Source organism: Lonchura striata, chromosome 2 (genome assembly GCF_046129695.1).
Source record: "Lonchura striata isolate bLonStr1 chromosome 2, bLonStr1.mat, whole genome shotgun sequence".
Classification (NCBI taxonomy): Eukaryota; Metazoa; Chordata; class Aves; order Passeriformes; family Estrildidae; genus Lonchura; species Lonchura striata.
In genome coordinates, this window is record NC_134604.1 from 111,599,305 (window position 1) to 111,612,812 (window position 13,508).

The window sequence follows — 13,508 nt, forward strand, 5'->3', positions numbered from 1 at the left end:
GCATCCCCTGGCACAAATTCCTGAGGGCCAGGATAGTCTTTGTAACCACACATTTTTTAAATCAAGTTTGGAAGCTTTCCTTGGTGGGAAATTACAGTTTGCACACAGATTTATGAGACATGGGTTTATACCTGGGGTAATTCCTACACCCTCTAATTTTGGCTTGTGACTTGAGAAGCCAAGGGGTGGCTCTGCAAATGGATCAGGTAATGAAAAACACGAGGGAAAAGAAAGTAAGAGAAAGTACAGAAAAAGATACAGAGGGAAACAAAGAAACCATACTGATAATGAGGAAGAATGAGTAAAAGCAGCCTAAAAAGATACAGTAAAAGTTTGTATGCAGTAATGGATTTCTTTTAGTAGAAGATGTGTGGGAGAAAATAAATGGAATAAGAGAAAACAAGTCTGTGCAGGAAACAGTTCTGAGACTGGAGCAGGGCAAGCAGGGCCCATGAGAGGAAAGACTACAACTTTATTTGCTTTTTCTCATAGATCACTTAGTATTTCAAGGATGACTTTTCCAAGCACAAAATTTCCTGTACCAGAGACAGGGTCCAGCTGGCCATGCAACACACTGACCAGTGTTGAGCTGAGCAGCCAGTGCACAATGCCACATGACAATAAGACAGAAAAACCCTACATATTCACCCACACTCACCCTGACTATTCCAGGTGCCAAATCCTTAGTGATCCCTTGTTCCAAGCAAAATGTGGGAGCAGATGCTCTTTTAAACTCACTTTATTCCTCTCCATGCTGCCCTGATCAATACAGCTGTTGTTCATTTGCTTTTTTTAAGCTCCATGACAAGGGAAAGCAACGAAACTTTACCTGGACACCAGCTCTGGGGGGGGATCAGATGTGTGCAGGCATTGTGATCTATGCAGAGGGAAAGGGGACACCAGAAACAGGGACACAAAAGCAAGGGACTGCCCAGCCAGGCTCTTTCTACTGGCTTCTTTAAGCAACAGCTACAGATCCAGTAACAACAACCAAATTAAAAGGGTTTGCCACATAATGGTGTAAGTTCAGGTCTTTATAGTCAAGAGTAGCTCAGGTGGAAAACTGTACAGGACAGATCAAAACATCCTGACAGATTCATTAGGCACAGAGGCTTCAAAGCAGGCTGGTTTGTCTCGTTTACAGCTCTATCAATGAAACCAATCAGCCTCCCTGAACACATCAAGAAAGTTTATTTAGGGCAGCACAGCAGGCTTCTCTCACCTCTGCTAGGTACCAGCTTCCAAGGGGTGCTGGACAGAGGGATCAATTCCCTCACCAGATCCAAGTTTACTCCTGTCTTTGCTCAAAAAATCACAACCAGCAAAACACACAAACAGAAACTTCCAAGTGGATTAACACTGCATAAAAGCCTACTGCACCCGAGCCCTGTCTTGGACAAAAAATGCACACAGCATCATATGCACACAAAAATCCATAGACAAAAACTAACTTAGGGAAAATAAATCTGCTGAAAGTCTCAGGGAAGTCAAAACAGGCAGCTTTACTACATCCTCTTTTGCTTCCACCTATATGTTTAATCCACTGAGAAAAACAAAACACACATAAAATAACCCCAAAATGAAACAAACAAACAAAAACCCAAAAGACAAAAAACCCTGCAATAAGCAGAGATATTAAAAAATATGTTTTTCCTCCCATCAATGCTAGACAGTCTCTTTGCAACTTGTGTAATACCAGCCTGGATCAGCTCAGCGAGTCTCACACTGCACGGGGTGGTGCCAAGCAGTGTTCACTCTGGAGGTATCAGAAGAGACAGAAAAAGCCCTGCTCATGTACAGACAGACTTGAACGACTCCAGAATGACTCAAGGAGAAGGGAATAACTATTCCTGAGCACTACAGACAGCTGGCAATTTACTCACACCACATGCAGAAAGACTTTTGAGCATTCAGCAGCACAGCCAAAGAGATTTATTCATTCTTGCATGTGCCTTTCTCCCTGTGCTTCCAGTCTCTCTTGCTCCTGGGAGCTCCATTATTTGTGTTAAAGTGTATTCCTTTTTAATCTACCTACTGCTTTCCATATTCATTTCACAGCATGGTTTTTAAAATTTTAAAATCAAAGGGAAAAAAAAAGAAATCACAACATTTGACCATAGAAAACCAACATTGCCCAAATAAGCAAGTTGTGTTTTTTTCCCTATGTATAAAATTTCTAAACACAAAAAAAAGGCAATGGGAAAAAAAAAAGATAAATGAACAATCAAATCCCAAAAATACAGATTTCTCCTTGTAATTTAAATTTGACAGATTTGGATCCTGCAGTAAGACTGACTGCCTTCAAGCTCCACCAAAAAGACTCAATTGCATCCACATGTCAGTGGTCTGTTTTCACACCTCCTTGTCAGCCTGAATACAGGGTTAGGCTTTCCCTGATTCTCATTTTTCAGGTACCACAAGAGGCTAAAATGGAACAGTAGAGCTACTTCCTACACAAAGAAATTAAAAAGAAGTGAGGTGCCTCTCTACATCCATCACATTCATTTATTTCCATGCAGAAAGAAAAAGATGTCTCCTTATTATTCTCAGAGGGAACAGAAATACATGAGTAAAGACAACTTTTCCTAAGTGGATGAGATATTTAAAAAGTAATTGCTGTTTCAGGAATATGGAATCCATAAAACAGTAAGTAAAGATTGAAATATTTACTGGCACATGGAAAATAGAATTCCATGCTGGCAGAGCACCCCAAGTATAGCACATTCAGTGGTAAATAGATTAAAGCCACAAATTCACTCCAGAGGTGACATGTAGGGGAATTGTAGTAACAGGATAAGAAGTAACGAGTACAAACTGAAAGAGGAGAAATTTAGGTTAGATATTCAGCAGAAATTCATTACTGTGAGAGTGGTCAGGCACTGGAACAGGTCACCCATGAAGGTTGTGGATGCCCTGGAAGTGTTAAAAGCCAGGCAGGATGGGGCTTGGAGCAAGCTGGTGTAGCAGCAGGTGTCCCTGCCCATGGCAGGAGGGTTTGGAACAAAACCATCCTTAAAGTCCCTTCCAACCCCTGGACATTCTACGATTCTGTGATCACTTCTTTTCTTTAACAAGTTCCCAAGTTCACTTTGCCCTCCAGCACAATCATCACCTTGAACTATCAAACCCCAAACCACTTCTAGCAAGCTGAGAAAGGAAGTCATCCCATTCTTCCCACACAGCAGGCAACCAAAGCCCTGCTGTGGCAGAGATGGACAGAAACCAGCCCTGGCTTACCCACTGCAGGGAAAGCTGCTCCAGGAGAGAGGAATTTGGGCACAGCCACAGGAGCAGCTGCCCTGGCCTCACCAACAGCTCACCTGAGGTTCAGTGCCCCAGAGGGATGGCCAGCTCCACGTTCGTGCCCTCTCCTTCATCGAGGCATCTTTCGCCAGGGAAGTGCCCCAGAGTATCCCGAGCACAAGGCTGGCCAGATGTTTGCACACCCTGCTCCCTCCAGATGTGCCCAGCTGCACATCAGGAGACGAGGGAGGCTCAGGGAGGAGCAGCCACCACGTTCCGAGCGCACGCAAACCACCCCTCGCGGCCTTCACGGGCCCAGCTGCAATCTCGTGTTGCTTAAAATATCAATCCCCCTTGGAAAAGGCACACAACCAGGGTAAAGGGCACAGGTAGAGCAAACACACAGCTGCCCTCTGGACCTCTGGTGGGGTTTTTTTTACAGTCACAAGGGAGGGTTATGATTCCTCATGAGTGCATTTTGCCAAGAGCCAGAATTGGCTTTTCAACCCCGTGTCCTGCCCCACTGCCCAGCCCTGACCACGGCACTGCAGGCTCTGCTGTCACCTCCTTCCCAAGCTAAATCCACCCCTGCAAACTTTACCAGCCCCACTGCCAGTGATTTGTCACACCACAAAGCAGTATTTCATTAAATCCCTCAAATATAATTTGAAATATTTAGAAAGCACAAACTAGAGTATTACTTACCCATTGCAATTCTGTAACACACTGCTGTGAGACTTTTTTTCAACATAGATACTGGCAAACAGAATATATTTTAACCCATATTCAAAGTAGTGGCTGAATTTTAGACAAAGAAAATTAAGTAAAAATAAGCAGAATGCCTTCTGAAATCAGGCACATTAACCATTACTGCAAAGAGCATTTGATGCTATTCAAAGGAAAGAATGTTTACTTTCAGCAGTGCAATAACTTAGATGAAGCATCATTTTAAATGCTGGTCACTAGAGAGATGGGCATGAGTTACTGATCTGCAGGGAAGATTTCTAGTTACTAATTTATAGGTTTAAAGTTCTGCTTAGCAATTGGTTTTAAAAACAGCCAACTCTGCTCCTTCTTTCTTTTGGACATAGAAAAAAAACTAAGAGAAAAGGAATATATATGTAAACCCCCCCACAACTTCTCCCCTTCCATTCTATTTCTTGCCTCCCAGAAGGGTATTCAAAAATAGGAAATACTTACTCAAAATACTAAACAACTGAATCTATATAGACCTATATAAGAGGAGTCATAAGAAAAACAGAGTATTTCTGTACCACCTTAACATTTGAGAGTTGTTCAGACAAAAAGAACAACATTCAGAGACTCTTTGAACTTTACCCCAATTTGCACTGTTGATGTGGCTGCCTCTCAGAGACTGGACTTTATCCTACTATCTATACTCCTCTTTCTTTCCACAGCTCAGGATGGTTGTCATATTTTTTGTTCTAAGGCAGTTTGCAACAACAGCCCCTTTTGTAAATCCAAGTCACTCTTTAGGAATGTTGATAAAATTAAAAATAAAAAAGAAACTTCATTCAGGACATGTAGGAATCCTGAAATCAAAAGGACTTAAACACTTATCAGACTGTTATCCTCTGGATAACAGATGATTGGAAAGCACAGAGGTGCAAGTAATTTTTGCTAGGGAATGACTTTTCTCTTTAAGGGACAAATATTTTTCCAAAGCTGCTAATCATTGGAGCTGTTTTATTTTCTTTCTTTAGACCATCACAGCTACTACAAAGCTATCACACAGTATTTAGTTTGGAAGTACTGTGTTAAAAGACAATGAGAAAATGGGGGGGGGGGGGGGGGGGGGGTGTCAGGGAAATCTCAGCATACCAATCACTACCAATCCTTCTGCCTTGATCACAGCAGAGGAATTCTATTTCACTGAAATGGGGATAACACTAGGGGCCAGAAACAGGGAAAATAGCAAGCAAGCAGACCCTTTATAGGCATTACTCAGCTGTCTATAAACTGTTTAATGCATAATAAAAACCTTGATCACAACAATAATGAAAATACTAAGGTTTACAGCACTTCCAGTTCCATAATTATCTATATTTCAAGGCAGAGTACTCCTACTCCTATACACCTGCATTTTTGCAATGTTCCTTTATTACAGATTACTCAGAGACCTTAATTTCAGAGTGGTTTTAGAGTCTTACACCCATGAAATCACATCTTTAAGACAGTCAAATAGTCTCAAACTGAATCCATGCACTGACCTATGGGTGTATTTGCATATTGGGACTTAAAGCATTTGGCTTTGAACACACAGACAGGGAGGGCAGGAGATGAAAAGATGACTGAGGTTTGAGGCAAAGGCTTTCAGGTTAAAGGGCAGAGAAAAGGGCTCTTTGAACTTCTAACCAACATTTATGGAAGAGATCTTGGTTTCTAAACATAGCACCAAGAGATGTTTTTAGATGTTTCCAACACACATCCACAACATCCACACAGGACTGGCAAATGCCACACTGAGCACTGGGAAACCAGAGCCCTTTGAGAATGGTGGCTCCAGGCCAGGAGAAATTCCCTGAACTACCTAAAGGGATATTATATGCTCAGCTAGACATGCTGTGCCACAGGTCTCTACAACATTTAATTAAAGTAGAAATAACAGTTCAAACCAGCCCGGTCCCTCCGTCCTGTTCCCTTCCAGACAGTTCATTTGGTGGACAGACACATGATTTCAGTGTGCAGGAAAAAAGCTGTCTCAGTGTAAATATTTTTAATATTTTGCATGGTATCAGCTTGTCTGAATAAACTTCTGAGAATAGTAACAAACAGAGAAGGAGCACATAATAAAAAGCCTGAGCTGCACAGGAGGAAAATAGAAGGTAGTAACAGGAAAGGTCTAGGCTTTCACAACACATCAAGGGATTTATAACACTATTTCCCTCTATTACTTTGTGAGGGATCATGCTCTTAAAAAAAAAAAAAATCAATCAAGCTCCAATATGAAAAAGCACACATTATGAACTCAAAACCTCCCCAGGTGTTAGATATCAGACATTATAGATATTAACTACCTGATATGCACACTTCATGATTTTGGAAAGTGTTCTCTAACCTCACAGAGCCATCCTGGTCTCCAAGGCCACAGTGATTGCTAATGAGAACCACCATGATATGGTGAAGAAAGCTGACATCTTGTAGACTCCAAATACTCTGCCTTAATTTACTGGAGTGCTTTATAAGTTTACTCTGCTCAGCAGCAAAAACTTTATATCTCAAGTTCAAACTAGTAATTAAACAGGTCAAAACAAAATGTGTCCATGTCTGATCTACAGAAAAAAAACACTATGCCAACAGGAAATGGTTTTGTTCTCCTTTGGGCTTTATTAGTTTCCCCAACACATCCTGTTAGTCAAAAGTATATTTAATATAAAATAGAAATTAGTGTTCTGAAATCTGAAATGAAACCATGTCAGAAAAGCCAATCATAGCCAATGGGAAAGGCCTAGTAAAAATTAGTTTGAACACTCCAATTCTTCTGACTTCTACTGTGAGCAGTACCCAGCAACCAAAACATGCCCATACAAAATGCATCAGCCCTGACTGAAATTTGATTTTTGACACAATTACATTCCTCCTCCCAAAATAACCACTCATTAAAGAGCTAGAAAGGCAGCAGTCAAAAACTGGCCAACATAACCAAAATCTTTAGTGGTTAGCACAGCCCTCTCCACATGCAGAAACTCTCACTTCCATCACAAGAACTGCAAAGCTGCCTGTGATAAGTTAACAAGTGAACAAGTTTCAAGATAGGATTTCTACATAAATTAGGACTGCGTCCAGACCTGAGGCAGAAAACTAGGACTCCCAGAAAAAGGAAGAGATAATGGATCTTAAAAAATGGGCAGCAGCTCTTAAATAACTGTAAGAGCCCTCCAGGGAGCAGTCTGAGCCTCTTGACTTCTGACAAAGCAGCACAAAGTGCCCCGGTGGGACACAGGGGGGAAGAAGCAGCAGAAACAACTCCACAAGTTCCTAGTGGAGAAAATAAAGAATTTGACACACAGCACATTCAAGATGTGTCAGATCCCAAGGAAGCAAGGCCAGAGGAGATGTGCCACAGGAATTTAGAATAAGACAGGCAACAGGAGTCCCAAAAAGCAACAGGTTGAACAGATGATGCTGCACAGGCCCCACAGCATCTCTGTGACACACTCCTCTCTTCCAACCCAGATAAACCTGCTGGCTTAGTTCACTGAAAACACAGCAGCAGCTGCCCAAATGTGGACCTGCTACTTTCAGGTCTGCTGGCTGCTTGGCAGAGAACAGCAGTCCCTACCCCATGGCAACATAAATGTTAAACCCAAGAAAAAAAACAGGAATAAAGGCCATTTTCACCTCCTTCATGCTCCTTATCCTTCCTCCATACACAACTTGTGTCAAAAAATGGTCAGAGGTACAGGAAAGAAAACCTGACCTCAGTATACTGGAAGCACAAAAATGAAGCATTGCAAGTACAATTACTGCATCTGTCATGCTGTGCAGTGTTAAACTTACCTGCTTGTTACTGTAATTTAGATTCTAAATGCCTAAAAAAGGGCCCTAACAAAACCCACAATAAGTGGGATGAAGCAAGGAGGAGAAGGAGGAGGAGGTGAACAAGAAAAAATTATACCAAGATAAGTTGGAGATGCACAATTTCATCTGTCTGAGAAGATCAGCCCTCCTTCCTAGAAGACATGCAAGTTAAAATTGCAAGCAAAAAAGCTCAGTGCAGGGAAAAAAAAATTCCCCACTTTGTAATCAGGTTGTATTTTCTTGATGCTGCTGGAACTTGTTAAACACCACTGCTGTCAGCCACACACCCCTGCAGAGAGGACCTGTACCAGTGTAGTGGGGATTTTAATTTGTGTAACAACTATTTGCAGGTTTAGAAGCACACAGCTAATGAGGACTCACTGGCTATCCAGAGCAAATGTGTACTGTGGAGTGCAGGTAACAGTAGCTTTCTGTTGCTCATGCCCTCTCTCATATGAGTAATTCCACCCAATCTGTGAACTCCAAACACTACATTACCTGCAAAAGACAGTCTTCCAAGATGAAGGGTCCATTTACCTCACAATAACTTCCAAAATGTTTCCAGTGGACAGAATGCCATCTTAATGCTGTCCTGGAATTAAGGCAGAAACACAGTGGGGTTCCCCTCTCAGAAGATCATCTGGTATTTTAAAAAAACAGTAAATTACAGATTCCCCCAACAGCTACTGAGTTATTCAATGGAGGCTCAGTTTACCTTGGTTCTGCCTGCCCTATGTGGCACAGGCCCCATAGCCTGCGACAGAAGGCTGAATTTCCTTGTGGTCAGGAGGCAAGTTGTGCTTCATTTACATTAGAGATACACACATTTTTGATGCTTTATTAAGACAGAGCTGATGAGAGCTCAGCACTGCCAAGGTGACATGCTGGTCATTGCTGGGAAGAGAACTCCAAGAACAAGATGCTCCACTTGAACTTCCTTGCATGGAGCATCCCAGATCGTCTGTGTTTTACCAACACACAAAGACCATATGTCCTGCCAAATAATTTTAGGCTCACCACGCACCAAAGAAATCAATTCAGGAAGCTGGATGGTATTTCTTTTCTGCTCACACAGAGTGTCAGACCATCACAGTCCATAAATTTTCTGGTACTTCATCTCAGATGCTTGCTAGCAAAGCGTTCGCTGGTGCAGGGAGCCAGGAACTTGACTCAGATTTTAATTCAGTGCTTATGGTTCTGCAAAACTCCTTCAGCACCCACCAGCTTCGTGCAATGGCTGCAATACCAAAAAGGCAAGCAGGACTGTGCTGTAGAGAGAACCAGAACCTGCATTTAAATTCTGCGGGCACTCACCCGTCCTTTCAGCTTTTGTACAGTGCCCTCCATGCATTCCTGGTAGTAACAACTCTCCTTTGGCTGGGCATCAGGAATTCACTGTGCCACAGAAACTCAGTGAGAGCCCAGAGGCTGAAAAAAATAGCAAGCTGAAGGCACCATGGTCTTTCTGGTAGCTGGGTTCAAGCACCTGTTTTGAGGCTGATCTCTAAGGTCACCACCTTCAAGGCTTTGCTGCACCTTCTCCATGGAGCACACACAGACTGCAAGTGAATTGCTTCTCGTTCTCAAAGATGAAGATAAGAAGCAGCCCCTGCCTGAAAGGACCACTTGACAGCACAGCAAAAATACCAATATCCTTCCCAGGGTCATTTGATCTGACACTCAGATAGGTCAGTGTTGCCCTGTGCTGGAATTCACAGCACGTGAGGCTCCAAGAGTGGAGCAGGGCTGGAACACAAGTCTCTCCCAATATAAAATTTCAGAGTGTGCAGCTAAAGGAGATTTCCATAAATCATATAACCCAGCTGTCCCCAACCTTTGACAGCAAAGCTTCTCCATCACCTTTTACTTCTCTTCATCATTTAGAATTTAGAATTCTACTAAGTTCTTGCCCCCGATCCCCTCCTAGCTTTTTGGTTTTTTGCACAGCTACATTAGGGATGAGCAGGGGAGGCCAGAACTCATGTTCTTTGGATCTCCCCTGCCCCTTGCCACATCTTATAAGGGCTCATTTCCCACCAGGGACCAGGCACTCCAGCATGCAGAGCAGAAACACCAAACCCCAACTCTTCTCTAGCATTTGCCAGGATCTTTTTTTTTTTGAGTCGCTTCCGGCAACATCGATTTTACAACTCCTTCTTGGCAACAGAAAGCTTTTTCCAAATTTTGCAGCTCTCCATTCTGCATCTTAGATCCCTAACTTGTCCTCTCTACAGCAGGCACAGACAGCAGTTCACTTCTTTCTGCTCCTGAAGCTGGCTTTCAGGTGTTCTTTACATAGAACCATCTTGACTCTTTAAACCTTCCCTGTATTAATGTTTTCTAGACATCTCTGTGAGGTTTTTTCTTAGTTTTTCTTAAAGCTTGGTCCACAGGAAAAGGTGCCTTCAGCTGCATGTCACAGTCCAGCTCATGCCAAAGAGAACCATTTTGCAAATACGTGTGTGTGCATCATTATCTAGGGTGCTTGGGTATTTTCTTTTGGAGGCAAAGAGAAAGGAAGAGTTTGAGGCTCTTGGGCATCTTGACCCACATTCAAGTTTCAAACTGCCAAGTGGAAGCAATAAATTTTAAGTTATTATCAAAACAGGTATTTGGTAGGAATACAAGAAAGCCTAGAGCTTTTTTCATCATTAGAAGTTTTGCCAACCTCGCTGTGTTAATGAACAGTGTTAAAGAAAAGCCTCAGAGTAAATACAGAGGCACAAATGAATGTAAGCAATGGTACCACCAAAAATTGAGGCTGTTGTGATTAATTTTATTCAAAGGGAGGGTTCAATAGTACCAGCACACTCCTCAGTTCCAGACTAAACAGCAATTCCACTACAAATGATGGTGCCAACCTTTTTTCCCAGTGTAGGTATTCCTGCTGCACTGGGGAAGAGCAAGGAGCCAACCAGATAGGAGGGAGCCAGTTTTATCTGCTCAGTGACAAAATCCTCCTGCCCAGAAGTACTCCACCACTGCACACACTGGATCAGGCAGAAACCTCAAAAGAGGGGAACATGGCTCTGTTCCCTCTTTAGGGATCCAGGATAGTTAATGCTGGCCAACAAGAAAGGACAGGCCTGTGAGAGGAATGGAGAGGGAGAAAAAGGGAGAAAAACTGTAAGTTGGTTATTTTAGGTCACTCAGTAAAACAAAAGCATCTGTGCAATGCTGCAAGGTTCACATTTAGAAGTAAATTCATGAGGTTAGAAAGGCAGCTTACAAACACCACAGTATGCCTCAGAACATTCTTAATGCTTTTTGGCCTGAACCCATCTCCTTAAAAGCCAGCAAATTATAATTTTTTTTTTTTTTTTTTTTTTTTTTTTTTTACCAAGCTCACCCCTCCCACATACCTCCCTGCCACAGGGCAGTGAGACAACAGACATTTCTCTCCAAATTAAATCCACTTCTTCTTGAATGGAGAGGGTCAGGAGCATGAGGGCACTACACTTTAAAAAAGGTCATTAAAAAATAATTATGCTAAACCACGTATCAGCACAAATTAAAGAGAGACAGTAAAATGCCTGCTTTCAGCTTGCTTAAACATTCAATTAAAAAAAGCCATCTAGGCAAAATTTTATTAAAATAAATCAGCAGAGGAAGCTCCTGTTAAACCAATGTGAAACCACATTCTTTTGGATGTTTTTTCACTGAGAAGGAAGTCTTCACTGCCATTATCAACTCAATCATGTTCTCAAAGGATGTGCCTTCCTTCACAGCAGCAATGGTGTGAAGAGTAACCAGTGCTAGTTTCATAAGCAATGCCAAGTGCAGAAAAGTTTCTGCTGGCTTGCCTCGTACAAAACCACATCCTCCTCCTCTCTCAGGCCCAGCAAGCCAAGTTACCCACAGATAACCCTTCACAGCAGTTTATAGCTTCCTTTGGGAGCCATCAGGACAGGTTTAGAATTGGAAGAGTTAGTGTAGATGGATGTAAAGTACAGCCTTTGCACCCTTCAATGCCTTGAAGGAAAATCAAAGGTTCAACCTCCAGACCACATCTACCAAAAAACATTGAGATCACCACAGAAATAGAAAATGTTTAAGGTTTAGGAAATTTTAAAAACTATGAAATACAAACAGTGCAAGACAAAAGAAAGGTACGAAAGGATTATACCACTTGCTTTTGCTGTAGAGAAAGGTAAATGCTCACTGAATGAAGTAAGGCTATAGTGGTTGCATACAGCAGTCATGTTATTTCAAAGATGAACTAGTGTCTGCCTGGTTTTTTTACAGAAAAAAACCTCTAGTACACAGACAAAAATTAAATTTTTCCATATTGGAAAGTTGTTGGCAAAAGCTTCAAAGTTAGAAAAAAAAAAAAGTACCATCAAGAGGGTTTTGGTATAGGCAGTGCTGCACCCAGGAGAGCTTGCCAGCAGCAGTACACATCTAACACCATAAACATAAATTTTTAATGGACATGTCTTCATTCTTAGACTCTACGCTCCAAAAACCTTTACCATAAGTCATGGTCCTCAATTCACAGCGCCAGCTGCAGCAAACAAGCTGAAGCAATGCCATTTTTAACCAGTTTTTAAAGGTGAGGCTGAATGCCTTTTCTGGGGGCTGAGCAGGACCCAGGCAGCAAACGAGCACATCTGTAGCAGGTCAGAGCCAAGGTCCACCCCACCTCATGACACATCTGTGGCTGCAGACAGCACCTGATGGCCAGGGAGGAGCAGAGGACCAGGGCAAGCACATTGTGACCCTGCTGCTGCTCTCTAACATCCAGTGACCTGCAGCCAAGGCGCTTCTCTGCTGCTGCCCTCTAAGTTCAGTGTAAGGCACCACTGCTGGTAGGCAATGAATGCAAACTCAGTCTTTGCAAAGCAGGCAGAGGGCTCATGGAATGTTTTCTAATGAATATTTGGGCAGGAAAGTTTGAAAGGAACCAGCAGTGTTTGGCAGCAATAGGTCTTGTACCAACACAGACGACATTGGGGAAAAATGCAGCTGGAGTGTTGGGTCAGCCAGCTCAGCTTCCATTCAGACAGAAACAACTCAACTTGAGAAAATAGTCAAAGTACATCCTATTTCAGATTAAGCCATCTCAACTCCTAAAAGATTATACAAACTACATCCTTGCTACAGTGTTAGCTAAATATGATATACATCTGTTTTCAAGTAGCTGTCCTCTCCACAAGTAAGAGCAATACCACAGGCAAATTCAACATGAAAACCGTTTTCAAGTTCAGAAGAGTTAGTTGTGAGCAGAGACTGCAAAAAGGCATGGCCCTGTCCCCTTGCCATGGGGTGGCCAGGAAAGCAAAAGACAAGACAAAAACATCAAAACACAAAAGCCCAAAAGCCACCTCAATCCCATGATCCCAGTGATGATATTTCATTGGAAATGGAGATCAATAACAATCTGCAATCTGGCCCAAAGTCCCATTGCTACTTATACATTTAGCCAAATGTACTTTACAACATAGAAACTTAAAACCCTCACATAGAGAGGAGACTCCTGTGCTCCCTAGGAAGAGAGGGGTTCCAACCCTCTGTACTATGAGTAACCACAGGAAGCTGTCTGAGAAACCAGAGGCACCACCTCTGCTGTGACCACAAGAAGGAAAAAACATTGCTCAGGGGTTGATTTGGGTCACAGCCTCTTCACTGACCTCAGGAAATGAAAACCTTTCTTTCCCTTTGGCTTCAGCCCTCTTATAATTCAAACTGGGCTAGCGACATGGTTAATAACCCAAGGGCCATCA

General features: G+C 42.5%; 1 protein-coding gene across 8 annotated transcripts in view; it reads right to left on the minus strand.

The window, feature by feature from the left end:
• AGPAT3 (1-acylglycerol-3-phosphate O-acyltransferase 3) overlaps window positions 1–13,508 on the minus strand; it is an 85,471-nt gene that overhangs the window by 64,967 nt on the left and 6,996 nt on the right. For 3 of the 8 annotated variants that reach the window (XM_021540025.2, XM_021540019.2, XM_021540018.2), the window contains exon 1: window positions 3,321–3,549. The exons of 3 other annotated variants lie outside the window; for them this stretch is intronic. The gene's annotated coding sequence lies outside the window, so the exon portion shown is untranslated. Of the gene's footprint in view, window positions 1–3,237; window positions 3,550–13,508 lie in introns of those variants that run through there. 2 more of the 8 variants (XM_021540022.2, XM_021540021.2) reach the window with 2 other exon arrangements.